General features: G+C 42.5%; 1 protein-coding gene across 4 annotated transcripts in view; it reads left to right on the top strand.

Annotated features, from left to right (window-relative positions):
* ASCC3 (activating signal cointegrator 1 complex subunit 3) overlaps nt 1-27,631 on the top strand; it is a 524,193-nt gene that overhangs the window by 468,151 nt on the left and 28,411 nt on the right. The window lies entirely within an intron of this gene.

The following is a 27,631-nucleotide window of genomic DNA, read 5'->3' as shown; positions in this document are numbered from 1 at the left end:
TATGTACCAGCATTTGCAGGGGGCCACACCATTTGCAACAGATTGGAGGAGTCTATCTGTACAAATACTCATGAAGGCTCAGCTTACCAAACTGTGCCATTGCCTGGCCACAGATACCCAGTGTATTACTTTAGACATCAACCTTCTTTCATTTATTTACTTCACCTTAGACTTTACCAGTAGCTGCCAGCCATGACAGATCATTGCAGGGAAAGGTCATCAACTCAAATGTTCTTGAGGCAAGCTCAGCAAGGACTGGTTTGGTTTTGGTTGATTTGGTTCAACTGTCTTCTTAAAATTGCAGACAATTTGACCCTGTGCAGGTTTGTGTTTGTATTGCGTATGTCTTCAGTTACAGTCTAGCACTTGGCATGGCAGTTAGTCATAATTAAGGTATCAGTGTAGGTACAACGGTCTCTTGTCAAAGCATTTCGATCTAATTATTAAAAATGGAATCCAGGTCACTTAGAGTTAGTTGTGTGAACTCTGCATTGCTGACAGGAGTGAAAAGAAAAATATATTTTTTGCTTTGTGAAGTAAGCCGCTATTAGTCTGAATAGATACAAGAAAGAAGGTGCCATTTTTACAGTCACTTTTCAGAGCAGAACCTCAGTTTTGGTGACAAAGAAGCTAAACTAATTTTGCTCAAATAATTACAACTAACATTTATACAAAACTGATATCCTGTATGTGATGATGTAAATCAGTAGTTTAAAAGGTATTCAGCAAAGAAGGATTTTATAAGAAATGTTGATTGGCCCTTAATTAAAATGACCCTAATATTGTCTTTATTTAACATTCATACTTCTCACTCTCATTCATTCGTTATCTTTTCTTATTCAGCCTTTCTGGCTGCTGGGTTGTTTAGTATCAGAGACAAAATTTTGAGAAAGCAATCTTTGATTCACATCGGGCCTGGTACTGGGAGGTGTCCTCAGTTCCCCAGAATTCCTAATTATTACAACACTTTTCACCATTCATAATGTTAAAATAAAATGTAGACCATTTCCTGCAACCAAAACGCAAAAATTGTGCTTACGGTTGTTAAAAAATATATATATATAGTTTGTGTATGTACCTGTGAGAAGCACATTATAGTAAAAGTGCTTTTAGTGAACAAACAGATCCAGATTTTGCTTCATCTCAGCAGCCTTTCCACCCACCTGAAATGTTTGTTCTTTTATGTCTGTCAAAGTAATTTTTTTAAAAGAAGTGCATTATTATTTCATAATTTGATGTGTCTTTAAGGCCGTAACAGACATTGGTACTGTGGATAAATCTGGCACTCCCTGCTAGAAGAATTGGTTTGGATGAATAGATATGGGTACCCAAATTTCCTGTGCAGTCATTTCATCTTACTGATCAAACAGATTATGATAATAAATTAGAAAAATCTTTACTAGACAGGTGCCATCATCTGTTAACAGACAGGCAAATATGTCTGTGCATTCTCATATTAGGGACCCTGGTTTGGGTTGTAAGCACCTCACTTCTTGGAGCAGTGGTGACTTGAACAAATACAGAGAAGAAAGACTGGTTAGCCAATAGACTGAGTATTCTGTGAGTACAGTAAACACAAAGAAGGAGGAATTACTATTTGGAAAAAATCGTGTCTTAGGAGAAAGGAGTATGGAAAAAAAACAAGGTCATTGCTCAGATTGACCCAATTTATGTACAAGTCCATTTGCTGAGGAATTCAGAACCAGTTGGCATGTACCCAGCAAAGTTAAGCAGGCTTGGAAGAGACAAGTCTTTGATGCCTTAGGCCCCTTCCAAAAAAATAACAAACTGTGGGCCTGATTTTCAGTTCTTAGTGTCTAAATATTTCTTTGATATGAAACAAGGTAACTTGTGCATACAGCTAGATAATTTTGCCTGCAAATGGGTATTTGTGAGCATATTTCTTGGAGTGGGAGCAGATTACCACCCATTCCACCTGGCAGAGACACACCAACTGTCAAAGGAGCAGATCCAACAGGCCCTACTGGATATGGATTCATTGTGGCTGCCCTTCTCTTGCTTCCCCTCAGGGGAGCAGGACTGGAAACAAGGCAAGAATCAGGAAGGATTCTCTACCTCCCACCACTGTGGATACCTCTGCCTGCGCCAACATGAATCTTGCAACCATCTGAGGCCAGTCACTCCTCAAAAGGCCGCCTGCAAGACACCACTAGACTGAGCCAGCGCCCTACCAGGTTGGCCAACATGGGATGTGGCAGGGAATTGCCTGAGCCAGTTGCTATGGCTCTGGCCAACTCCATCCTATATTTGCTGCTTGCAACATCACAAAGGGTTATAAACAAGAGCTTAGGAGTAAAATACGTTCTTGCCCAAGTGGGAAAAGGTGGGGAGCCAATGGAGAGACACAATCTTCAAATTTGTCAACCTTCAGGGGGAAAAAAATATCCCATCAAGCCTCTCTCTCTCCCTCTTCCCCCAGAAGGGTGGAGGAATAGCTAAATTCCCTCCCACAGTAGGTCTTACCCAGCCCTTTTCCTGTTGAGGTGAGGCATTTGTACTTGCATGTATTTATTTAATGTGTGTGTATGTGAGTACACTCAGTGGGAGCGCACATACATTTGCAGGTATAACTGAAATACAAAGTCTTGAGACATTTCCTTTTATGTCTTAAATCCCTTAATTTATGATACACTATAGGTTACTAACATGACATTCAAGCTATGTTTGTCATTGTTAAAAGTACTAAAGAAAATGTAAACAAATTTAGGTGTAGGTAGTGGATTAATTTATTCTCTTGTATATGATTATCTTAATATTTACTATTCATGGTGCTATAAGATGTTAATGGTGAAAGCTACTTTAGCTATAAGAATGCATGTTTGCTTTCTCTTGATTCACACAGAGCAGATGGATGCTTGACTGTCTACTAATCCACAGCTGGAATGGTATCAGCAGTTTCCACGTTGCTGGGTTAGAGTGGCTTTTCTAGTGGACTGAGAGGGCAGCAAGAGAGGGATATCATTATTCATCAGTATCCCAGTGGGATTGCTGCCAGCAGAGATTAATTTTTTCTGTTATGCTTGTAAAACAAGCTCAGGTGGAGTCTCTAATCCTCAGGGCACGGGTGGCAGATCAAGGAAGATGCTACAAAGCTAGTTAATTTTCAGATTCTAGGGGAAACAGAAGCTCTGTTAGATGTATAAATACATGATTGCAAATTTAAGTAGCTCAAATCCAAATGGGATCTTCCCAGACATCTGGTATGGAACAATCTCTCTTTTCTTTCTCTTTTTAATAGAAGTTCTTGAAACTTTACACCAGTGCCAACATATTTGTAACTCTTTTAATTCTTAGTTATCTTTCCTTGTCAGTTTTGGCAGATGATACCCTTACAATTTAACTCTGTTTCTTCATATATTTACAGGCTGAGAGAAAGACAAGATAGAACAGTCTTCCCCTGACAGTTACCCCACTGCCAGCTTCAGTCTCTCCTGCCTCAGCATTAGTTTGCATCTCATGAGTTCTTCAGAACATTGGGCCAGATCCTCAGCTGGTGCAAATTTACAAAGCTCCATCGAAGTCAGTAGAGATATGCCAGTTTTAATCAGCTAAGGTTCTGGCCTAATAAATTTAGCTACAGCAGCTGTCACTTCCTCTTACAGCTTTTGGTGTGTTTCTTCTTACTGTGTTTTTTTTTTTTTAAACTATTTTTGGGTAAATTTTGTGCGCCTGCAAATGAGAGCAGTAGCACTGACTTGCTAATCAGACACTATGTAAGTAAGTACCTTCCAAGTTTTCCATATATTTCTCCCAATTTACATTGTTCTTCTGTTATTCCAGGCATGAGCCTCTCTTGAACAGAGGCTGCTAGTCATTTTACCACATGATGACAGGTATTCATGCTTTTGTTCCCTTTCTTCTCTGATCACGTAGTTGTCTTGATCCAGAGAGTTTAATCTTGTGGAAAAATGCACCAATGTGAATCTATGGTTTCCTAATCTGGAAGCTGCCACAGGTCAGCAACTCTGAAATCTATTTTTCAACACATAGAGCTTTTACTGATTAACATTAGTGTATAGAGGGTGTAAGGCCCCAATCCTGCATCAAGATATCTAATGAAGATCCCTTCCTCTGAGCAGAGTCCCACTGGCTCAGGAATCTGCACTGAAGGATCCCAGTGCAGAATCAAAGCCTAAAACAGAAAATGATTGATCTCTTTTTTGGAGACAGCTGCTAGGAACGGTCTCTTCTGCAGTTCTGCTATTATGACTTATTACTAGCATCATCTCAGTCAGCAGCTTAGCTAAACCTGAGCCAACACAGTCAATTCAGCCAAATTCATCTTCAAAATGTAGACAAATCTCAGTGGAACTAGGGAAATTTACTTGTCTCATGACAATCATATTTCAATGTATACTCAGAGATTTTCTTAATTGTGTATTATCACATTGTCAATGTCATGCACTGAAATACTTTTGAATATTAAGGCTGATATTTCAAAGCTACTTGAACTTCTCAGCCTTTTTCATGTTGCAAGACCTCATGTTACAAGAGGAGAGTTTCAGGTCCCCATCCTAGCTGACCATAAAAAGGGAAGGGTGGGTGCGACATCCCTGGTTTTATTTACCACGCCAAAGTTGAGAAACCATGGAAAAGGTTTTGATGTTCATTTTCCATGGAAGTAATGGGAATTAGTGGCTAGATCCCTTAAGCAACTTTGAAATTTTCATCCTAAATTTGCAATGACAAATGTAATGCCTTGCAATAGAAAGTTCTCTTCTTACATCAGCATTTTTAAAGTGCCACAAATATACATTCACGACTATATAAATGCTTCCTGGCTGATTTTGGAGAGGAGTCACTTTATCAAAGTTGGCTGTCAATTTATACCATGTTGTATTGTCCTCAGTAACTGTGATCGTATTTATTTTCCACGATTTGAATAAGTGTAACTAATTAAGGGCATACATACATGCTGTATCATTTTGATGTTTGCTTTCATGGTTTTGTCTTAATTTTTTTAATTTAAATCATTACAGATACTTGCTCATAAACTTACTGATACACAATAATGCAACTTCAAGTTTTTAAGTTGAATTACAGCTTATCTTTAACAAAGGCATACCATCTCAGTCCTGTGACTGGCATTGCTGAAAGGGGCAATGTATGGGGAACAGAAAGGGAATTTTAAGGTCACACCACCACCATAATATTCTAGTTCTTCTTTGAGTGATGGTCCCTATATGTATTCCAAATGTGGGGGGTGCCCATGCATACTGTGTGCCAGAGCTGGAAATTTTCAGCAGCACTGTCCAGTGACCTGCACGGGCATCTTATGTTGCCATGTGCTCCAAGCAAAGTTATAAGAGTCCGTGTGGGGTGATGCATACTCAGTTGCCTCTTACCACCACATGGTCAGAGTCAGAATCTTCTCTCCTCACGCTTGTAGCTTCTACAAGAGACCCATCCATTATATACAGTTAGTTGTCTTCATCGTACACTGTAGTTAGTGTAGAGAGTTGCCCCTTTTGGGGCTCACCCCAATTTTGTCAGGGGCTATGTCCCATGTCCCGGGATTTAAGAACTGTGCTTCATGCCCTCACTTATTCTCAGCAACAAGCACAGCCACTGCCTCTACTTCCTGGGGGAAGCACATCCAGCAGACTGTTGTGACACCTGCAGGTCTTTTCCACTATGGACCGGTGAGGCTCATCTCTTGTGCCTCTGCAAATTCCTCGTGGAGGAAGTGCTCTGATCCCCTGCTGCATCAAATCCTGGACTGGCGGAACCAGCAGTACAATGCCCTTCACCAGCAGTGAGCACCCCACTCTCTACCTGCCACCCTGATCCGGCGGCACCGCCAAAACACAGCGAAGGCAAGAAGGAGAGCCGCAAGCATCCAGGTCCCCGTCAAGGACTGCTGCGACGTACAGCATTTCCTCCCTGAGCTGTACCCGGTTGAGTGAGATGTCATGTGCAGAACCCACCTCACCACTCCCCTGAACACCACACATGGGCAAGGCCAAGCAGAAGAAGGAGGCTCCAGCACCATTGACCCCCACGCCGGCCATGCAATGTGGCAGCCCTCTGAGGCATGCTTCTCCATCTCAGTGGGAGTCCCCATACTCTGCTCCGTACACCCTCCCTCCTGCTTTCCCTCCTCCACCCTGGACATCCAGATGGGCTTGAACCATTGATGGCACACCTCGATCTGCTCTACCCATCTTCCCCACTTCTCTTGGCTCCATGACCACCTACACCTGCAGATGCACCACTTCTCTTAGGCCAAGATCTTCACCCAGCCGTCGCTGGACTGCCTGCACCAATGGCCCCGCCACTGCTGAAGGCCTCTTTGGACTCAGAAGACTTTTCGATGGAGCAGCTCGGACTCCCAGGTGCATCCACTGTACCAGATGGGCTACCCCACAGTCCTGCCTCAGTGGTACCCTTGTTCCTGTGGTCTGCAGTATCCACAGGACCCTACCCCATGGCCATGTGGGATACATACCACTGCCTGTACCCATCTCCGCCAACCTCGCACCATTCCATCCATGCCCCTCCACCAGAACAGTTAAGAGGAGGACCTGGAGCATGCCCTGGTCCCAACAGCAGCATCCTCCTCTCCAGGCAAAACTCAGATTTCCCCTCCCATCCCCGAACCTTCTCGCCTCCTGATGGTCATCGCCAGTACCAGGATCTGCTGCAGGGGGTGGCCCTTGATCTTGGTATTCCCTTGGAGGAATATCCAGGACCAACCGCATCAGCTACTGGACATTCTCCAGCCTTGTGGGGCCAGGACACATGTCTCTGCCCATTAACGAGGCCATGCTTCACCCCCATGGGAGGTCTGGCACACGCTGGCATCCTGTGCCCCAACCCCTAACAGGGCAGAACGCCATTATTTTGTGCAATCGAAGGGAGCTGACTTTCTTTTCTCCCACCCTGCCCCAGCCTCACTGGTGGTGCATGTGGCAACAGAAAGAGCAAGACAGCACTCCTCCAACTCCACCCTGCCGGATAAGGTGGTGAAATGCCTGGACCTGCTTGGCCATAAACTCTACTCCTCCGCAGCCCTGCCATTCCACATCTCAAACTACCAGGCTCTGCTGGCAAAAGTACGATTTTAATAATTATGCCAAGCTGGCAGTGTTCTTGGAGGACCTCCCGCAGGACAAGCAGCACAGGTTCCAGGCCCCGGTGGGGGAAGGCTGCCTGATGGCCAAAGTGTGCCCACAAGCAGCAGTGGATGCGGTTGACACACCCTCCCGCTCCCTGGCCAGGGCATGGTTATTGTTATATGCTGAGAGGCCTGGCTACAATCCTCAAACTTTCCTAGGGTGGTCCAGTCCACCATCCAGGATCTCCCATTCGAAGAGGACAAACTGTTCTCTTCCAGGACACTGAAGGACTCAAGGGTGACCCTCCAGTCTCAGCGGATCTACAGTCTGGTCCTCCATCACCAGCAACCTAATCTGCCATTCTGCCCAAGCCTCTACCCCCCGCCCCATACCTGCCCACCTACACCCAGGTCCCAACGGCGCCCAGATTCCAGCACATGCGCCCATTGGCCACCGCTACCTCCTCCACCATGCCCCAGCACCACATGAAGGCCTAATTTTGACACATCAGTCAAGAGCTACAAACTCCCTGCATCATCACCTCAGCCCCCCCTTACCACCTTTGGGGGCCATCTTACCCTGTTCGCCCGCCATTGAGGCAAGATCATCATGGACCGTTGGGTCCTGCAGATCGTATGACACCGCTACTCTGAATTTCTTACCTTCTCCTCCCACCAGAGGCCCCCCCTCCCTCCAATGCCTCCAGGGAGTCTCACCCATTACACCCTCCTCCAACACAAGGCGGACACCCTCCTAACGAGGGGTGCAATCAACCCTCACTGAGACAGCGGCTTCCGTCGCTGCTCTCTGCTCACTCCTCACCTCACTGGGTGTCTGTGTCAATGAGGAGAAATTCATTCTTCTCCTGATGCAGACGGTCCATTTCATTGGAGCATGGCTGGATTCTGTAGCAGCGCGAGCCTTTCCCCCAGCAGACCGCTTTGCCACTCTCATGGCTCTTGTGGTAGCCCTGCGCTGCAATCTGTGCACAACAGTATACTGCTGTCTCTGCCTCCTAGAACTCAGGGCAGCCTGTACCCATGTGAAGCTGCACGCTCACCTCCACATGCGCTGTCTGCAGCTGTGGCTCCTTTCAGTCTGCAGGCCCCACATCAGGCACCTGGACTCGCCCTTGAGTGTTCCAAGTTGGGTCCATGCCTCCCTCACCGGGTGGATCAATCCCACCAAAGTGCGCCACTGCATCCCATTCACCACTCCTGTCCCTATGGCCACCCTTGCCATGGACACCTCCCTAGCAAGAAGGGGCACACACCTAGATGGCCATGCCACGCAAGGGACGTGGACACCCCAAGAAGCACATGCACATCAACATCTTGGAGTTGCACACAGTCTATCTGACTTGCCACATGTTCCTGCCTCTTGTCTGCTTCCACGCCGCACCACCCAGCGGGATCATGGCCCACTCCGCAAAAGCGCATGCAACCATCTCTGCTTCCCTGGCGGATGTCCCCTGGTATAAGATCTGCCACGTGGCGACCTGGTGCTCCATCCACACCTTCACAGTGTTTGACCAGTTGACCAGTGGGTGGCTGCAGACTTGACTGTGGGACATGCCATCCTGCAGCAGGCATTTTCTATTGTACCCAAGCTGATCACTGCTTCATACTCACCCATGCTTGGAATTTGTATAGTGACCATCACTCAAGAAGAATAGAAGGTTATTTACCTGTAACTGGAAGTTCTTTGAGGTGTGTGGTCCCTATTTGTATTCCAGTACCCATCCTCCATCCCTTCTGCTGCAGACTCTGAGGGTGACCGTGTTGCTCCTCACAGCCTCTTGAAACCTCACCTGGAGCATATGGCAACATAAGATACACATGCAGCTCAATGGACGCTGCTGCTGAAACACTGCAGCGCATAGCGCACATGTGCACCCCCTGCATTTGGAATACATATATGAACCCCACATTTTGAATAACCTCCAGTTGCAGCTAAGTAACCTCCTCTTATGCACCCAATGGCCTCTTCTGGGTTCTATTTTATTTAAAGATTCAGTTTACTTATGTGAGAAATTTATTTTACTTATTTTTAGCTGATATTAGAGAATACATTTAGGAAAAATATTTCCTAAAAACTTACCGGGATCTCCTAAAGAAGCAGCATTGAACTGTCTTTTTCCCCTCACTTTTCATGGTGATCATTCCCAAATTTCTGTGAGAAACATTGTAGACTGTGAGAACCAAAAGTCAGTAAGCTATCAATAGTTCATTCTTCATTTTTAATATATTTTATCAGTGTGTGCATTTTACACTAAGAAAATCTTTTTAAAATGCAAGTAATTATTTTTAATCAGTATTCTATTTACCCAGCTGTAAAACAAGTACAATAATTACAATACTTACTGTATTTCACTGGTGCTGTGAAACTTAGTGTTTGTAATGTGCTTTGAGGGCTTTAAAATAAATTCAATTTCTTATTGCAGATGTCACTAATATGTGCTAAACACATCTTTTTTCAGATATCAGATCATTGTTTTGGACGCCAATTTCTTTCCACGGTGTTAACACTTTTTCTCCTAGCATCTCCCATGCTGAAGCAAATGTCTGTAATTTAACTTTACACTTTAGATGTATTCCAAGCTGTTGAGTCATTCCCCAGTACTGGTAGCTAAGATAGCTGACCTTCTATTGCTCTGTGCACAGTGGCAAAGGTCTTTTAGACTCCTGACCTCTGGTCATCAGAAATGCCATTAGTAGTTTGTAGCTTGAACATTTAGGTAAGAGGTGAACTTGTGAAATCTAAACCCTTCATGCAGTTTTAAGCAATCACTGAACTGTTTCACTGCTCCAGCTTGTGCTTCACATGAGATTTCCCTTATTATTTTTATGGCGTTTGTAATTGTACAATGAATGGTGTTTATCAGATGCAGCCATTTAAAAAAAAATCAAACTGTGCTGTGTGCTCTTCTTTCTTCACTGTAATTCATTTAAGTAAGAAGCCTTGGAATTCAAATATAGACTATTTCTCCTGGCCATTGATATATGTGGTGTTCTCAACAAACTGCTGAAATTTGTGATGCTTTAGATCCCAACACTTAGTTACAAATTAAACTTTAAATATTTCTTTTCAGAAAAAAAATTAAGGCAAAGATTTGCATGACTTACAAAAGATAGATGTGTTCCATAGCTTCAGGTGTTCCTTAGAGGTCTCCCATCCTATCCCTGTTCAGTTTTTAAAATCAGGTCAGATGAAAAATATTCAGACCAGCACTGCCTCACTCAGGGACATGCACAAGGGGGAGCAAGCCGGGGCACAGCCCCACTGACAATCGGTGGGGACACAGAACTGCCCTGGCGCTGCGGCAGGGAGAGTGAGCTCCTCCGACCCCGGGGCCATGGCAGTGGTAGCTGACAGCTCCTCCACTGCCACAGCAGGGACAGCGCGCTCCTCCTGGACCGCGGCCGGGGGCACATTACATGCCCCTCCAAAAGCTGGCCCCTGGCCCCCTTGTTCAGCCACTCTGCTACTGCCTTTTAAATTGTGATGTATTTTGACTCCCACAAGATATGTTTCTATCATTTATTTTTTGGCTATAAAAATGTATAAACCACTACTCAGATGGCAAATAGAAAAGATACAGGAGAACATTTGTTTCACAGGAAGGGCATTGAGCTGTGCTTGTTCCTCTATTAAAGGTCCAAACACATGAGAAGATTAATACAACAAGCTGTGTTGCCAGTAGCATATCTGAAGGACTCTCTTCACCCCTCATCACTATCCCTGGGGACACCAGAACACCTGAGGAAAATTAGACACCCATTGTGCTTACCCTGAGGGCATTAAACTTAGATGCATGTTTAAAACTGTGAAGAACCTTTACAGTACTGTGTATGCAGGGCCATCCTTACCCATATGCATCCTACGCAGCTGCGTAGGGCACCAGGAAATTTGGGACATCAAATTGCACCAAATTTCCTGGTGCCCTCCGCAGCTGCATGCTGCTCCAGCAGCCAGCCCGATCCGCCAGCCGGCTGAGCCGGCCGGGAAAGCTGCATCTGCCTCTTCCCCAAAGCCTCTGCTCCACCCCCGCCCCTCCCCCACTCCGCCCGTTCCCCTGAGCTACATCCTGGGGGACTGCAGCAGAAGTCAGGCACGTCCTGCACTCACTGGGCAGCGGGAAGTGGAGCAACCCAGCCCCAACCCGCTCCGCCAGGTCGTGCTGGGGGGCGGTTTTCCCCTTGCCCCCCAAGCCTGTTCCTGCACCCCCACGGAGGTTTGGGACCAGTCGTCCCCACCATGTGGGGGCTGCTTAGGGCATGAAAATGTCTAGGGACGGCCCTGTGTGTATGCACATCGCTGTAAGACACAGCGATCAGTTAACTTTATTTCAAACCAAATATTTTCAATTATAGCAAAGCAACTCTTCACTCTTTCCCCTTTAAAACACCACTAAAATATATCCCTTCCTCTGCATCTCTAACACTAAAGCTGTTGTCCATTCTTTTGTCATCTCTCAGCTTGATTCCTTCAACTGCTTCCTTTGCAGCCTCCCTGCTTCCATCCCTCATCTCCATTCAAATGCTGCAACTAAAACCATCTTCCTGACCTACTGGTCAGACCATGTCAGTCCTCTGCTGGAATCCGTTCTCTAACTTCTCCTCACTTTTCAGATCTCGTTCACGCTTTTTATGCTCACAGTCAGTGAGTCTGCACTCATTTCCTTCTCTGTCTCGCTCCATCCAATCCTTCCTCCTTGATCACTCCCTTTGTATGTATTATCTAAGGCAGGGATCTCAAACTCAAATCACCACGAGGGCCGCATAAGGACTAGTACATTGGCCCAAGAGCAGCATTACTGATACCTTTTCATACAAAGTTACAAAAGCCCCTCCCTCTGCCCCTGGCCCCGCCCCCACTTCACCCCTTCCATGAGGCCCTGCCCCTGTCCTGCCTCTTCCCATCCCCTCCCTGCCCCCATTCCAACCCCTTCCCCAAAGTCCCTGCCCCAACTCCGCCCCCTCCCTTTCCCTATTCCAACCCCTTCCCCAAATCCCCGCCCCAGCCACACCTCTTCTCTGCCTCCTCCCCTGAGTGTGCCGCGTCCCTGCTCCCTCCTGGAAAGTCCTAAGCACTGTTTGGCGGCAGGAAGCGCTGGGAGGTAGGCAGAGGAGTGGGGATGGAGGCGGAGGGGCAGGGGGTGAGGGGAGCTATGGCGGGCCGCGTGAAATGTGGCCTGCGGGCCGCGTGTTTGAGACCCCTGATCTAAGGTATGTATATGATACCATGACTGTAGCACCTGAATGTCTCACAAATGTATTTATCTTCACAACACACCAGTGAGGAAGGAAGGAAGTACTTTTTACAGATTTTACAGATTGTGATTTGCCCAAGGTCACCCAGGAAGTGTGTTGCAGAGCAGGGAATTTGAACCTAGGCCTCCAGAGCCCCAGGCTAGCACCATAACTATGTTTACTTTCCTGTTTTCATTCCTTCTTCACTGTTCTCTATTCTTGGAATAGAGTCCACCTTCTTGTGCACCAAGGGATCATACTGTGTTCATTTAAATTCATCCTCAGGACTAGCTTTTTCTGCACAGCCTTTCCACAAAAGGAAATTCTGCAGTGATTTCAAGGATGACCTTCCTGACTCTAGCGATCCTGTGGCCTTAGTAGCACAAAGCTATAATAGGCGAATAAAGCATGTATGCTGTGCATGTGAACAATCATATATTGTACATATACGGAGGTGATATCCATGTGATAAATGTATCTTGCACCTTTCCTAAACTTGCCTACCTACCAGTCTATTTCCTGTGGTAGTTAATCTTACATTCCAAGCCTGCACCAAGCTGCTATTTAATAACTTCCCCACAAATGTAGAGCTTTGCCCCTCAAAAATTACCCTTTGAAGTCAATGCAGTTATACTGAGATTGAATAACTATAACAGAGTGAAGACGGTCTCTATCCCAAAGGTTTAGTCTAATTAAGAGTTTCCATTCTAAATACAAATGTGTAATGCAGGGACTTCAGCAGTCTGACAGAAATCTCTTTTCTTTTGCCTAGAATGGGAAGCTGGAAAACGTGCACGATATTTCTCCCTAAAACAGCTCAGAATTAATAGTGCCCATTTATTACTCTTTTTAACTGGGATACTGTCCTAGACCTTTATATCTGTAAGAATGAAGAAACATCTAAATGGATTTTTTAAAACTTTAAAAACATAAATTACATCTTGTGAAACTGAAACCAAAGAGCAAACTTTTATGGGCCAGCAATAAACTCCTTAAAAATGGAATTTATAATGGAGTCACTAATGCTGATATAATTTTAGCTACAGTGATGCTAGCGGGTACTTCTCTAATCAAATTTTTTGATATAATCTAATTTTAAGGATACTCCTGAAATCCAGCTGTTAACCATGTGGTCAGTTTTGGCATGGGTGTAAAGAGGTGTTTCTTCATGCATATATTAGATTTCTGCACATAAATCTGCTTCACTGAATTCCAGCTGCTTGCACATCTGTGTAAGTTTGATGTTTTCCCTTATAAATCTGTTTTACACTTGAACAAAACAAAGATATGAAGATAAAATATACTAGTATTGGTCATATGGATATATTTTTCATAAATTAGTCCCGAGGTGTGAGATGTTTTAACTGTCTGCATGTAACAATGGCCTGGACTTTGGGAAAAGCCTGGACAGTGAAAGAAAGCGTGGCCAAGGAACTTGTGGTGTTTGTGTTACTTTGTATTATTTTGTATTGTTTTAATTATAATTTAGGCAACAGTAGAGGATTAAAAAACATATGCTTGAGATTTTTAAAGCAAAATAATGGGAAATATGTGTCTAAACTCCCCTAGACTGCTTTGAAAATCAACTTATGTATATATCTATTGGTAAGCTAAACAGAGGTATAAACAAACAGGAAATGTGCAGAGAAATAATACATTCTAAACATTGGAAATTAGCAGAAGAATAAATAAAACAGAAGAAAGCAGAGGTTTAAAAACAAACAAAAACATGCTGTAAACTAGCATAATTTATTAAAACTAATTGTTGGAAATAGACAGAGGTTTAACAATAGTAATAATCTCTTGTAACTGATTAGGAAATCAAGGTGTGTGCTCCAGCTTCCTATGTAATTTCATATTATCACTGTTACTCTTGTTCTTTCTCTCCTGCCCCCCTCCCCATTGCTGGGTAAACCTTCTTGTTCCATCTTGTTTTAAATTGGGCCCCTGATCCTGCGCTGAATCTGTGTGAGTGGAGCTCTGTGCCTTTGTGGAGCCCTAGGGACTACTCACATGAGATAAGTTGCACACAAACGCTTAAGGCCTTGTCTACACTGGCAGTGGCATGTAGGATGCGTGTAACTACATGCCTGAAGGAAAAGCAGGCTTGGTCCTCGCTGCTGTGTGAGCTTCTGGAGTCTTTCCCCACTGCTGGAGCCTTTCTCTGCAGCGGCCAAAAATAGCAGCGTAGAGGAGGGAGGCATTGCCTGGGCATGTAGAGTATATACCCTAAGGTTCAGGCGTGTCTTGATTTGCCTAAGCAATGCCTCACCATCTATACTGCTATTTATACCCGTGCTGGGTGGGGAGGGGTATATGTTCTCTATATGCTGCTGTAGGAACAGACATAGCCTGTGTGTTTGAAGACCACAATCCTCAATTTACTTACACAGGCAGACTGCAGCATCCACATGGAGCCCCACTGATAGGACAGGGCCTTATACTGAAAGTCTTTGTGGTAGGAGCAGTCTTTGCACAATCGAACCCCAGTCTTGACTGGGGCCTCCAGGTGTTGTTACATATAAATAATATAAATAATATAATATATATATATATATTATATAATATATATAATAATATAGATAATATATATTTATAATTTATATACAAATATAAATAATAATAGTACCACAGTGAATGTTAATTTGTTACCCCCATTTCTAAAATGTACAGGAATTGATTTGAGGATAAAAAATGAAACTAAAACACTTAGGTATTTTCACCTGGAAAAATCTTCCTGAAATTCAATATTGGCTTACCTTTGAACCTTAAGTTACATGGAAACAAATGTATAATGTAGTGTATATAAGTGATGATTGCAGAATACTGTACAATATATGACAATCTCTATGAAAAAATTAGTTAAAGTTGTAGCAAGTTTTATTTTTCTGATTCCATGCAGATTTGTATAATTTGTGCAATTAATTAGAAATTAATACCTTTATTGGGCTAACTAATGGATTATGTAAAATAATGTAAAAACTCCTCTATCTTTTTCATTTTACATAATAGCGAACATAATGTACTTAAATGTAACGTCCCTCTAGGCGGGGAAATACCAAAGAAATCCATCACAGTATCCTTTAACTTCAAAAAGGGAAACTACACAAAAATAAGGAAGTTAGTTAAATGGAAATTAAAAGGAATAGTCATAAGAATGAAATGCCTGCAAGCTGCCTGGGAACTATTTAAAAATAGTAATAGAGGCTCGTACTAAAGATTCAGAATCTATTCAAGCCATATCCTCTCCATACTGCTGTACGGCTGCAAAACATGTACGCTATGCTGCTCAGACTGGACAAAGGTGGAGGTTTTCTACACAAAATGTCAACGTCCTATATGGGGCATAAAGTGTAACAACTTCATTCGTAATGCAGACTTGAACGGTCGCTCCAGTCTACAGACTCCTGGGGCCATTGTCCACAGATAGCATCTTACGCTTTTTGGACATGTCACCAGAACGCCACAAGATTTTCCGGCAAACACCATTCTCTGGGTGGCTTGTAACGTCTGGGATAAAATTCCACCAACTGAAGGGTGTAGGTAGCCCAACGGCAGACCCCGTATTACATGGGTGCATCAAGTCTGTTCCGACATTGTACTCTTGGCCTGTCAAGCCCTTGCAGCCCCACAGGAATGGACCAAATGTCAAATTATCTCTGTGGCCGACTGTTGGCTAAGCATTGAAGAAGAAGAAGAATTAAATGTATACCCCCAATCGAAAAGGAAATTAAGAGAATCAAAAAAATGCTATCATGACTAAACAGAATAAAAGAGGCAGTTAGAGGCAAAGAGACATCCTTTAAAAATTGGAAATCTAATTCTATCAATGAAAATAGAAAGGAGCATAAACTCTGGCAAGTTGAGTGCAAAAGTTTAATTAGTCAGGCCAAAGAAGAATTTGAAGAGCAACTAGCAAAAGACCAAAAAAACTATCAGCAAAAAAAAAAAATTCTAAATACATCAGAAGCAGAAAGCCTGCCAAGCAATCAGCAGAGCCATTGGACAATCAAGGTGTTAGAAGAGCACTCAAGGAAGACAAAGCAGTTGTGGAGAAACTAAATTAATCCTTTGCATCAGTCTTCATTGCAAATGATCTGAGGGAGTTTGCCACATCTGAACCACTCTTTTTAGGGGACCAATCTGAGGAACGGTCCCAAATTGAGGTGTCTCAATAAAGGAGGTTTTGCAACAAATTGATATGTTGAACAGTAATAAGGCACCAGGACCAGATGCTATCCACCCGAGAGTTCTGCTGGAGCTCCAATATGAAACTACAGAACTACTAACTAGGGTATGTAACCCACCGCTTAAATCAGCCTTGGTGCCAGATAACTGGAGGATAGTGAATGTAACTCTGATTTTTTTTTTAAAAGGCTCCAGAGGAGATCCTGGCAATTACAGGCTGGTAAACCTAGCTTCAGTACCAGCCAAATTGGTTGAAACTGTAGTAAAGTACAGAATTATCAGACAGACAGATGAATACAATATGTTGTTTTTTGTAAAGGGAAATCATGCCTCACTAATCTATTAGAATTCTTTGAGGGTGTGAAAAAGCATGTGGACAAGGGTAATGTAGTGTACTTGGACTTTCAGAAAGTCTTTGATAAGGTCCCTCACCAAAGGCTCTTAAGCAAAGCTAACAGTCCTGAGATAAGAGAGAAGGTCCTCTCATAGCTCAGTAACTGGTTAAAAGATAGGAAACAAAGGGTGTTCAACATATTCATAAATGATCTGGAAAAGGGATTGAGCAGTGAGGTATCAAAGTTTGAGGACGATACTAAATTATTCAAGATAAGTTCACAGCTAGAGTTGCAAAGGGATGTCACAAAATTGGGTCACTGGGCAACAAAATGGTAGATGAAATTCATTGTTGATAAATTCAAAGTACTGCACATGATCCCAACTATACATACAAAGTGATGGGGTCTAAATTGGCTGTTCCCATTCAAGAAAGAGATCTTGGAGTCATTGTGGATAGTTGGTGAAAAACGCCTGCTCATTGTGCAGCAGCAGCCAGAAAAGCTAACAACATTAGGAACTATTAGGAAAGGGTAGATAATAAGACAGGAAATATCACAATGCCATTATATAAATGCATGGTGCTCCCACACCTTGAATACTGCATGCAGTTCTGGTCACACCATCTCAAAAAAGATATATTAGAATTGGAAAAGTACAGATGAGGACAACAAAAATGATTACGAGTATAGAACAGCTTGCATATGAGGAGAGACTAAGAAGACTGGGACTAAGGGGTGATATTATAAGAGGTCTATAAAATCATGAATGGTGTGGAGAAAGTGGATAAGGAAGTATTATTCACCCCTTTACATAACACAAGAACAAGGGGTCACCCAATGAAATTAATAGGTAGCAGGATTAAAACAAGCAAAAGGAAGTACTGTGTCACACAATGTTCCGTCAACTTGTGGAACTCATTGCCAGGGGAAGCTGTGAAGGACAAAACTATAATTGGGTTCAAAAAGGAATTAGATAAGTTCATGGAGGATAGGTCCATCAATGGCTATTAGCCAAAATGGTCAGGGTTGCAACCCTGTGCTCAGAATGTCCATAACTTCTGACTGCCAGAAGCTGGGACTGGATGACAGAGAATGAATCACTCGAAAATTACCTTCTTCTGTTCGTTCCCTCTGAAGCATCTGGCACCGGCCGCTGTCAGAAGACAGAATACTGAGCTACATGGACCATTTGTCTGGCCCAGTATTAATTAACACTTAATTAGTTAATTAAGATAGCTTGATTGACATATGACATTAAAAACTTTCCCCATCTTTTTTCTCATCATAACAGTTACTCCTTTATTAGTTTGCTTTAAAATTTTAATATTGGATAATTCATGGCAATTAATAAATAGTTATAGGTAGCAGATTTTTTTTTCTTTAATATTGGCTTGCTTAGACACAAATGTGTGTCAGGATATTTTTAAAAAATATTAAAGATATGTAATATTTGTGTTCACTTGATCAACCCAAAGAAAATAAACACAAATTCAGTTAGTCAATTCCATGGTGTTTACCAATATACTATTGCTTAAAAATAAATAAATAAAGACTACAACTTCAGTCCTGAAATGTGAGAAACTAATTTTGGGTTTTTTTAGAGCCTCATTGTTACAAATTAATCAACTGCTACTTAAAGTCTAGAACTCATTAACTTTTTAAGTTTTACTGTTCCATGACTGAATTTAAATTGAAACATAAAGCTTCTTTTTTTGTTCCTATTGATCCTGTAATTGTCTACACTGCACAAGCATCCTCTTGTGTCTTAGTTAAATGTAGATGGCAGCGTGTGCTAGCTGCTTAAAAATAAAAAACTTCAATTTTACGGAAGATGTACTAGCAGTGTAAATCCACATTTCATCATTCATTTTATATGATGTGATTGAAATAACAGAGACTTGGTGGGATAACTCACATGACTGGAGTACTGTCATGGATGGATATAAACTGTTCAGGAAGGATAGGCAGGGCAGAAAAGATGGGGGAGTTGCATTGTATGTAAGAGAGCAGTATGACTGCTCAGAGCTCCAGTATGAAACTGCAGAAAAACCTGAGAGTCTCTGGATTAAGTTTAGAAGTGTGAGCAACAAGTATGATGTTGTGGTGGGAGTCTGCTATAGACCACGGACCAGGGGGATGAGGTGAATGAGGCTTTCTTCAGGCAACTAACGGAAGTTACTAGGTTGCAGGCCCTGGTTCTCCTGGGAGACTTCAGTCACTCTGATATCTGCTGGGAGAGCAATACAGCAGTGCACAGACAATCCAAGAAGTTTTTGGAAAGTGTAGGGGACAATTTCCTGGTGCAAGTGCTGGAGGAACCAACTGGGGCAGAGCTCTTCTTGACCTGCTGCTCACAAACCGGGAAGAATTAGTAGGGGAAGCAAAAGTGGATGGGAACCTGGGAGGCAGTGACCATGAGATGGTCGAGTTCAGGATCCTGACACAAGGAAGAAAGGAGAGCAGCAGAATACGGACCCTGGACTTCAGAAAAGCAGACTTTGACTCCCTCAGGAACTGATGGGCAGGATCCCATGGGAGAATAACATGAGGGGGAAAGGAGTCCAGGAGAGCTGGTTGTATTTTAAAGAATCCTTATTGAGGTTACAGGGACGAACCATCCCGATGTGTAGAAAGAATACTAAATATGGCAGGTGACCAGCTTGGCCTCACAGAGAAATCCTTGCTGATCTTAAACACAAAAAAGAATCTTATAAGAAGTGGAAGATTGGACAAATGACAAGGGAGGAGTATAAAAATATTGCTCAGGCATGCAGGAGTGAAATCAGGAAGGCCGAATCACACTTGGAGTTGCAGCTAGCAAGAGAAGTTAAGAGTAACAAGAAAGGTTTCTTCAGGTATGTTAGCAACAAGAAGAAAAGTCAGGGAAAGTGTGGGCCCCTTACTGAATGAGGAAGGCAACCTAGTGACAAAGGATGTGGAAAAAGCTAATGTACTCAATGCTTTTTTTGCCTCTGTCTTCACGAAGAAGGTCAGCTCCCAGACTCCTGCACTGGGCAGCCCAGCATGGGGAGGAGGTGACCAGCCCTTTGTGGAGAAAGAAGTGGTTCGGGACTATGTAGAAAAGCTGGACAAGCACAAGTCTATGGGGCCGGATGCGCTGCATCCAAGAGTGCTAAAGGAATTGGCAGATGTGATTGCAGAGCCATTGGCCATTATCTTTGAAACCTCATGGCGATCGGGGGAGGAACTGGATGACTGGAAAAAGGCTAATGTAGTCCCATCTTTAAAAATGGGTAGGAGGAGGATCCGGAGAACTACAGGCTAGTCAGTCTCAGCTCAGTCCCTGGAAAAATCATGGAACAGGTCCTCAAGGAATCAATTCTGAAGCACTTAGAGGAGAGGAAAGTGATCAGGACATGTCAGCATGGATTCACCAAGGGCAAGTCATGCCTGACTAATCTAATTGCCTTCTGTGACAAAATAACTGGCTCTGTGGATGAGGGGAAAGCAGTGGATGTGTTATTCCTTTACTTTAGCAAAGCTTTTGATACGGTCTCCCACAGTATTCTTGTCAGCAAGTTAAAGAAGTATGGGCTGGATGAATGGACTGTAAGGTGGATAGAAAGCTGGATAGATCGTCGGGCTCAACAGGTAGCGATCAGTGACTTCATGTCTAGTTGGCAGCCGGTATCAAGCGGAGTGCCTCAAGGGTCAGTCCTGGGGCCGGCTTTGTTCAATATCTTCATTAAGGATCTGGAGAATGGCGTGGACTGCACCCTTAGCAAGTTTGCAGACGACGCTAAACTGGGAGGAGTGGTAGATATGCTGTAGGATAGGGATAGGATATAAAGGGACCTAGACAAATTAGAGGATTGGACCAAAAGAAATCTGAGGAGGTTCAACAAGGACAAGTGCAGAGTCCTGCACTTAGGACGGAAGAATCTCATGCATTGCTACAGACTAGGGACCAAATGGCTAGGCAGCAGTTCTGCAGAAAAGGACCTAGGGGTTACAGTGGACAAGAAGCTGGATATGAGTCAAAAGTGTGCCCTTGTTGCCAAGACGTATAAGTAGGGGCATTGTCAGCGTATCGAGGGACGTGATCGTTCCCCTCTATTCGACATTGATGAGGCCTCATCTGGAGTACTGTGTCCAGTTTTGGGCCCCACACAACAAGAAGAATGTGGAAAAATTGGAAAGAGTCCAGCGGAGGGCAACAAAAATGATTAGGGGTCTGGAACACATGACTTATGAGAAGAGGCTGAGGGAACTGGGATTGTTTAGTCTGCAGAAGAGAAGAATGAGGGGGGATTTGATAGCTGCTTTCAACTACCTGAAAGGGGGTCCAAAGAGGATGGATCTAGACTGTTCTCAGTGGTAGCAGATAACAGAACAAGGAATAATAGTCTCAAGTTGCAGTGGGGGAGGTTTAGGTTGGATATTAGGAAAAATGTTTTCACTAGGAGGATGGTGAAGCACTGGAATCTCCTTCCTTAGAGGTTTTCAAGGTCAGGCTTGACAAAGCCCTGGCTGGGATGATTTAGTTGGGGATTGGTCCTGCTTTGAGCAGGAGGTTCGACTAGATGACCTCCTGAGGTCCCTTCCAACCCTGATATTCTATGATTTAAGCAAAATATGTTAGTAATTCTTGTGGGTTGAAGAAGAATCTGAAAAAATAAATAAGGGCCCAGTCCTATAAACACTACTAAGCTTGGTACTTCTTATCTTGAGTATCTACCATAAAGCTTAACGGGGCCACTCAAGAGCCTATAGGTGATGATGTGTGTTTGTAGGATCAGGGTCTAACTCAGTAGCAAATGCTTGCAGGATCAGGCCCTAATTTGGGAATTGGCTGAGACTTTGATTTAAATGGGCCTTAGGTCTGGCCTTTAATAATTACACAACTATCAAAAGGATAAACTGGCTGAGAAACTCTCTGGCCCATTAATGTTGATTTTCAATACTACTTGGAACGCTGGGGAAGTTTCAGAGGACTGAAAGAAAGCTGCTGATGTTCTAATATTTAAAAAGGGTACACAGCATGACCGCAGTAATTATAGATCTGTCAGCCTGATATTGATCTTGGGCAAAATAATAGAATGGTTGATAGGGGACTTGATTAATAAAGAATTAAAGGAGGGTGATATAACTAACACCAATCAACATGGGTTTATGGAAAACAGAGTTGATCAAACTAACTTAATATCTTTTTTTGATGAGATTACAAGTTTCATTGATGAAGATAATTGTGTTGACATAATATACTTAGAGTTTTGTAAGGCATTCTCTTGGTACCACATGAAATTTTGATTAAGAAACTAGCTTGAAACAAAATCAACATGGCACACATCAAGTGGATTAAAATCTGGCTAACAGGTCTCAAAAGGTCGTTGAAAATTGGGAATCGTCATTGAGTGGATGTGTTTCTAATGGGGTTCCCCAATGCTTAGTTCTTGGCAATATGCTATTTAACGTGTTTATCAATGACTTGGAATAAAACATAAAATCATTACCAATCAAGTTTGCACATGGTACAAAGATTGGGGGAGTGATGATTAATGAAGAGGACGGATCACCAGTACAGAGTGATACGGATCACGAGGTAAACTGGGCGAAAGCAAGCAATATGCTTTCAGTATGGCCAAATGTAAGATCATACAACTAGGGGAACAAAATGTAGACAATACTTACAGGATTAGTGACTCTATCCTGGGAAGCAGTGACTGTGAAAAGGAATGGGCAATCTTGGTTGATAATCAGCTGATCATGAACTCCCAATGTAATACTGTGGCCAAAAAGGCTAATGGGATGTTTGGATGTATAAACAGGAGAATCTGAAGTAAGGAGGTTATATTATCTCTGGTACTGGTTAAACTATTACTGGAATACTAGTATTCAATTCTGGTGTTGAGTTTTTCAACATTCTTCCTGAGCTGTGGAGAGGATTCAGAGAAGAGCCACAAGAAAGATTAAAGGTTTGGAAAACATGCCTTAGAGTGGGAAATTCAAGGAGCTCAGTCTTGAATCAGAGAGAAGGTTAAGGAGTGATTTGATTGTAGTCTGTAATCCTCTACGTGGGGAAGAGAAATTTGTTAAAAGAGGGCTCTTACATGTAGCAGAAAAAGGTATAACAAGTGAATGGCTGGAAGTTAAAGCTAGACATATTTAGACTGGAAATAAGGGGCACATTTTTAACAGTAAGGGTAATTAACCATTGGAACAATTTACTAAGGGCTTTGGTGGATTCTCAATCACTGGAAATTTTTTTATAAAGATTAGATGTTTTTTCTAAAGGACATGCTCTGGCTCAAAGAGGAATTAATTCAAGGAAGTCCTATAGGCCATGTTATGCAGGAGGTCAAATTAGATTATCACAGTGGTGCCTTTTGGCTTTATAGTCTATGGGTATAACATGGCTGTGAAGTTTTGTGCAGTTTCAGATGTGACATTTCCCACTAGTGAGAACAAGCCACTATTTGTAATCCCTCAGAAGCAAGCATGGAGTTGCAGGAACCAGGACCATTGGTCCATAGAGGTGATGTGGGGGAGGGGTTTAGGAGAGTCCCAGGCAGGTATTGGGAAGCTAGAGGAAGTGTTGAAGTAGCCTGAAGTTGGTAATGATGTTGGGGGTGTTTCTGATGTGAGCCTGGGGTTTATGGGTTCAGGGAGCAGTTAGGCGATCTTGGGCCATCCTCGGTAAGGGATCTTGGAGCAGCCTTCCCTCTTTTCTGCCCCTTTCAAATTGTTCCATGCCTTCTGTGTTGCCTTTTCGGGCCCTGATCTAAACTGTCCTCCCCATGCTGTCCCTTCAGCCCCTCCCACACCTCCTGCCCCTTGCTGTCTAACCCATCTGTTCCTGCCACCTTCCCATCTCCCCAGTATCCCCTCCTTTTGATTGTGGGCTGCAGCTGCCGCCTTAACCTCCTGGCTGATACCTTGTGTGGGTCCCACAAGGGGACCAGTAAGAGCAGAGGAAGAGAGGGAGGCAGCTTGGCTGCTTGAAATTCTTTGCCATCTCCGGGGCCAGAGGAAGATATTGTGGGTGAATCCCATAACATTCCAGCAGGGCTGTGGGAGGTGCAACAGGGCTACAAATGTATGATTGTAATGTACACAATTAAAATCTGTAGTCAACTGCTGGTTATCATCCAAGCAGGTTATGCTTTACAACAGGTGTTCATATAGATAGAGATTATATGGCATGTGAGCTGTAAGCTACAATAGTACTGATTTAACGCAACGTCAGAGAAAAACAAGGAAAGGAAAAAAATGTATAGCAATGCTTTTTGGTCTAATTGTAAAGTTTGAACTAAGAAGTGTCATAACATTAAATTGTTATGCAACTTAATCCATTTCATCAGACCTTGAATTATGTACAGTATTCAAATAAAATGTAGTAAAATATATATATATATTGTACATTGCTTGGAATAGTTGAGTCTATAGCATTTGCAGAACAGATTGAGGTTTGTAATGAAAAGGGAAACGAAAATGGAAAATACTGAGTGAATAGCAGGACACATTTGAGGTGATTATGAAGGATGTTTCTTTATTCTGTTCTTTCTTGTGCTATCTGAAAACAGTAGCAGAGGGTTACAAGCAGAGTTCATCATAGGGTTGTCAATCACTGTCATTTAACATTTGCAATGGAAGATGTCTTTATTCAAGGACAGCTGGGCAAATCAGAGAAACAGATTTGCAGTTAGTAGTCTGTCCAGCCTACACTAAACAAACAAGGACAGGGCAGACATACCGGCCTCTCACATAAAAATATAATGGACTCTGCTGACCTTGGTGCCCTCCATTCAGCTTTATTCCCAGTTGCATAAAAGCTTCGCTACCCATTCTCAATTTCCTTTAATTACCTACATGATGCAGATAAGAAAATGAACCTCACTTACTTACAGTCAGCAATCACACACAGGAAATTAAGTGGGCAAGTTGTTTGAAATAAGATGACTGTTTTGGAAGTAAATAAAACACATCGTACTGGGGAAAAACCAGTGAGAACGTATTTTTAGGAATACCAGTCAGTCTGGAATCGCCCAGCTGATCCTGCTCCTGTCTCCTGCTGCTGCTTGAAACTGCTAGGCAAAACTAAGTAAAAAATCTCCTTGGTAAATATTCTTTAAAATATCTTTGAAGGGGATGTGAGCTAAATAAAAGAGCCGAGCAAACATGCAACGTTCTATAGGGCTTTAAAAGATTGTGACCTTAGGTTTAGAGAATAAATGACCGCAGTTTTCACAAGAGATCTGGCAGAGACATCAAGGATTAAGCAGCAGTTGTCTTTGGTCAGTCTTCACTTTTAATCTGTTCTCAAAGTATGAAATAAATTAATAACACTGCTTTTATTTCTGATTATTCTTAAACTTTCTAGACTCAGTCAGTCTTTCACATTTACGTTACAGTATGTAAGTGTAATTTCAGTGTGCCATAAATGTAACTTGAAAATAATGTTAGTGGTGTTTATTATTAAACAGGCTAACAGTAGAACGTTTATCATAGAAGTTCCAAAGGTGTCCTATAAACTGGGACATAAATCAGGTGTTAAGCTACTACGAATTATGGTAGTCCACCAAGGTATACTAAAAAGAGCATTTTTTTTTCCTATATCTCACTCTGAATTATTTACTGTTGTGAACATTTAATTAGTATGGATTTGCAGGAAGTCTGATTGGAGACTAAAGCCCATAGTATCAAATCTGTAGTGCAAGATAGATACAAAACCCTGAATATTTTATCTTCAGTTTCAGTCTCTTTGCTGAATCCACAGTTATGAAGGCATTCTCCTTTTATTACAGCATTGTCTTTCAGACTACCAAAATGTTCCTTGACCCAGTTGCTAAAAGGAATCTGTTTGCTTTAATTACAGGCACAAAAGACATCACATATTTATTTGATTTGCAAAATTTCATACTTTTAGGAAATTATGAAATCCTTCCCATACCTAACAGAGTAGATGCGCTTGGTGCATGTGAACAGTGAAGAAAAGGAATCCTCCCCAATTCTAAGTCCTAGAACTACAGTAGAGCCACGCAGTGGCCAAAGCTTCAATTTGGAGGATGCAGTATTCCTGCTGCTGGATTCCCAGTCCACTTGGGACAGTTGATTAGTACGCTACAAGATTCACCAGCCCTGCCGTTGCTACTAGCCCCGCCTGTCCCTAGCTCATCCCCAAAAGCTTGCATGCAGACACACAGGGAACTCCTGTTGTTACTCAGGCCCCCTGTGCAGGTTCCAGAAAGCCCTTGCACACACATCAGTTGCAAAGCATAGCCAGCATGTGTGCCCCTCTACAAGGCACAGAAGAGAGGTAGTGTTTAACCCCTAGTAATTAGTTTGCAGTTTTAAGAATCTTTTAGACATTGATCATCTATTGCTTGGACATTAAATATTTGTAATATTTAAAATAAACAGACTAGAGTTGTTAGACTGATTTCAAACCCACTGTGTGTCTTGAATGTGTAAAGAAAAGCAGAAACATTTGGATATTCTTTGAAAAATGAAAATGTGCATTACTGACTGTTTGCTTTAAGTCTAAGATGGGCTTCATTACATCACTTTATGGGCCATGTAGGGTGATAGATGACCTCTATTAGGTTATGTAGTAGATCTCAAATACTGTATTTGACTAATGGGCATATTTCAGTACTTACTGTGAAATCTGCCCTATTCTGCTGTAACATAAAGATCAGATATATAAAGAGTATTTCAAACACTTGAATGGTTCCTGAATATTTTAACAAACTTTTTTTCTTACTAGCATCTTTTTTTTATTTTATAAAGGAATAAGCAAAAGGATGTTTAAACATCACTAGCCAAAATGGTGGTTTTTAGCAAAATCTCAGCTATATACTCTGTCAAGGCTGAATCCCCACTCTGGTACTTGGAGTGCAGAAGGTGGGGGCCCACAAGGATTCTAAAAATTAATACTTGCTGCTCCAGGCTTGTATTAAACTCCCAAGGTTACAGCTTCTCTCTGACCTTGGCTTGGTAAATGCTGCCACCACCCAGGAAGGAGCACTTGGGAATTTTTCTCTGTCAGGTACCCTCAAGCCCTTTCACCCCACCCACTACCCCCACCTGAGAAAGAAAACAAAGGAAATTAGCTGTGGCTACCAGCTAATCAAACAACATATGCACAAACCTCTTAGGGACACACAAATCCAATCCTGTTCTTTAAAAAGGTAAAATTTATTAAAAACAAAAAGAAAGGAAATACATTTTGAATTTAGGCTTTTTGCTCGATCTTAAAAGAAACAATTACAAAAATTAAGTATCAAGATATCTTTCTTGAGGTTCAGCTTAAAGGTTACAAGCAAAACAAAAGCATCTGGGGTTAGCACAGAGGAGATCCACAAGCCAAAATAAGAAATAAACCTGATAGCATCTAACTAAACATTCCCTATCCAAATTATTTCTTCTAGGTATGGAAGATACTTTTTCATACCTGGTTCAAACCTTACAAAGCATTTTTGCTTATGGCATTGCTGCTACATTTTCCTGCAGCCCAGAGAACAACAGACAAAGGAAAAGTTTCTTTCCCAATTTTAAAAAGTTCTACCTTCCCATTGGCTCTTTTGGTCAGGTGCCTTCCTTTTCTTTTCCTGGGGGACTTCTTTAACCCTTTACAGGTAAAGCAAGCAGAGAAAAGCTACCAAGAAGGATTTTGTAGCTAACTGGCTGGCTGGGTGTCCATCAAAGGGAGCTACCCCACCACTTTATTTATTACATACTTTGATTTCCATGTAGTTTGTTATAAATGTCCTAAAAGAAGCACAGTGCAAAATAGTTCTACTGAATTGCAATTGCT

Source organism: Eretmochelys imbricata, chromosome 3 (genome assembly GCF_965152235.1).
Source record: "Eretmochelys imbricata isolate rEreImb1 chromosome 3, rEreImb1.hap1, whole genome shotgun sequence".
Taxonomy (NCBI): domain Eukaryota; kingdom Metazoa; phylum Chordata; order Testudines; family Cheloniidae; genus Eretmochelys; species Eretmochelys imbricata.
This window is presented reverse-complemented; position numbering and strand designations above follow the sequence as displayed.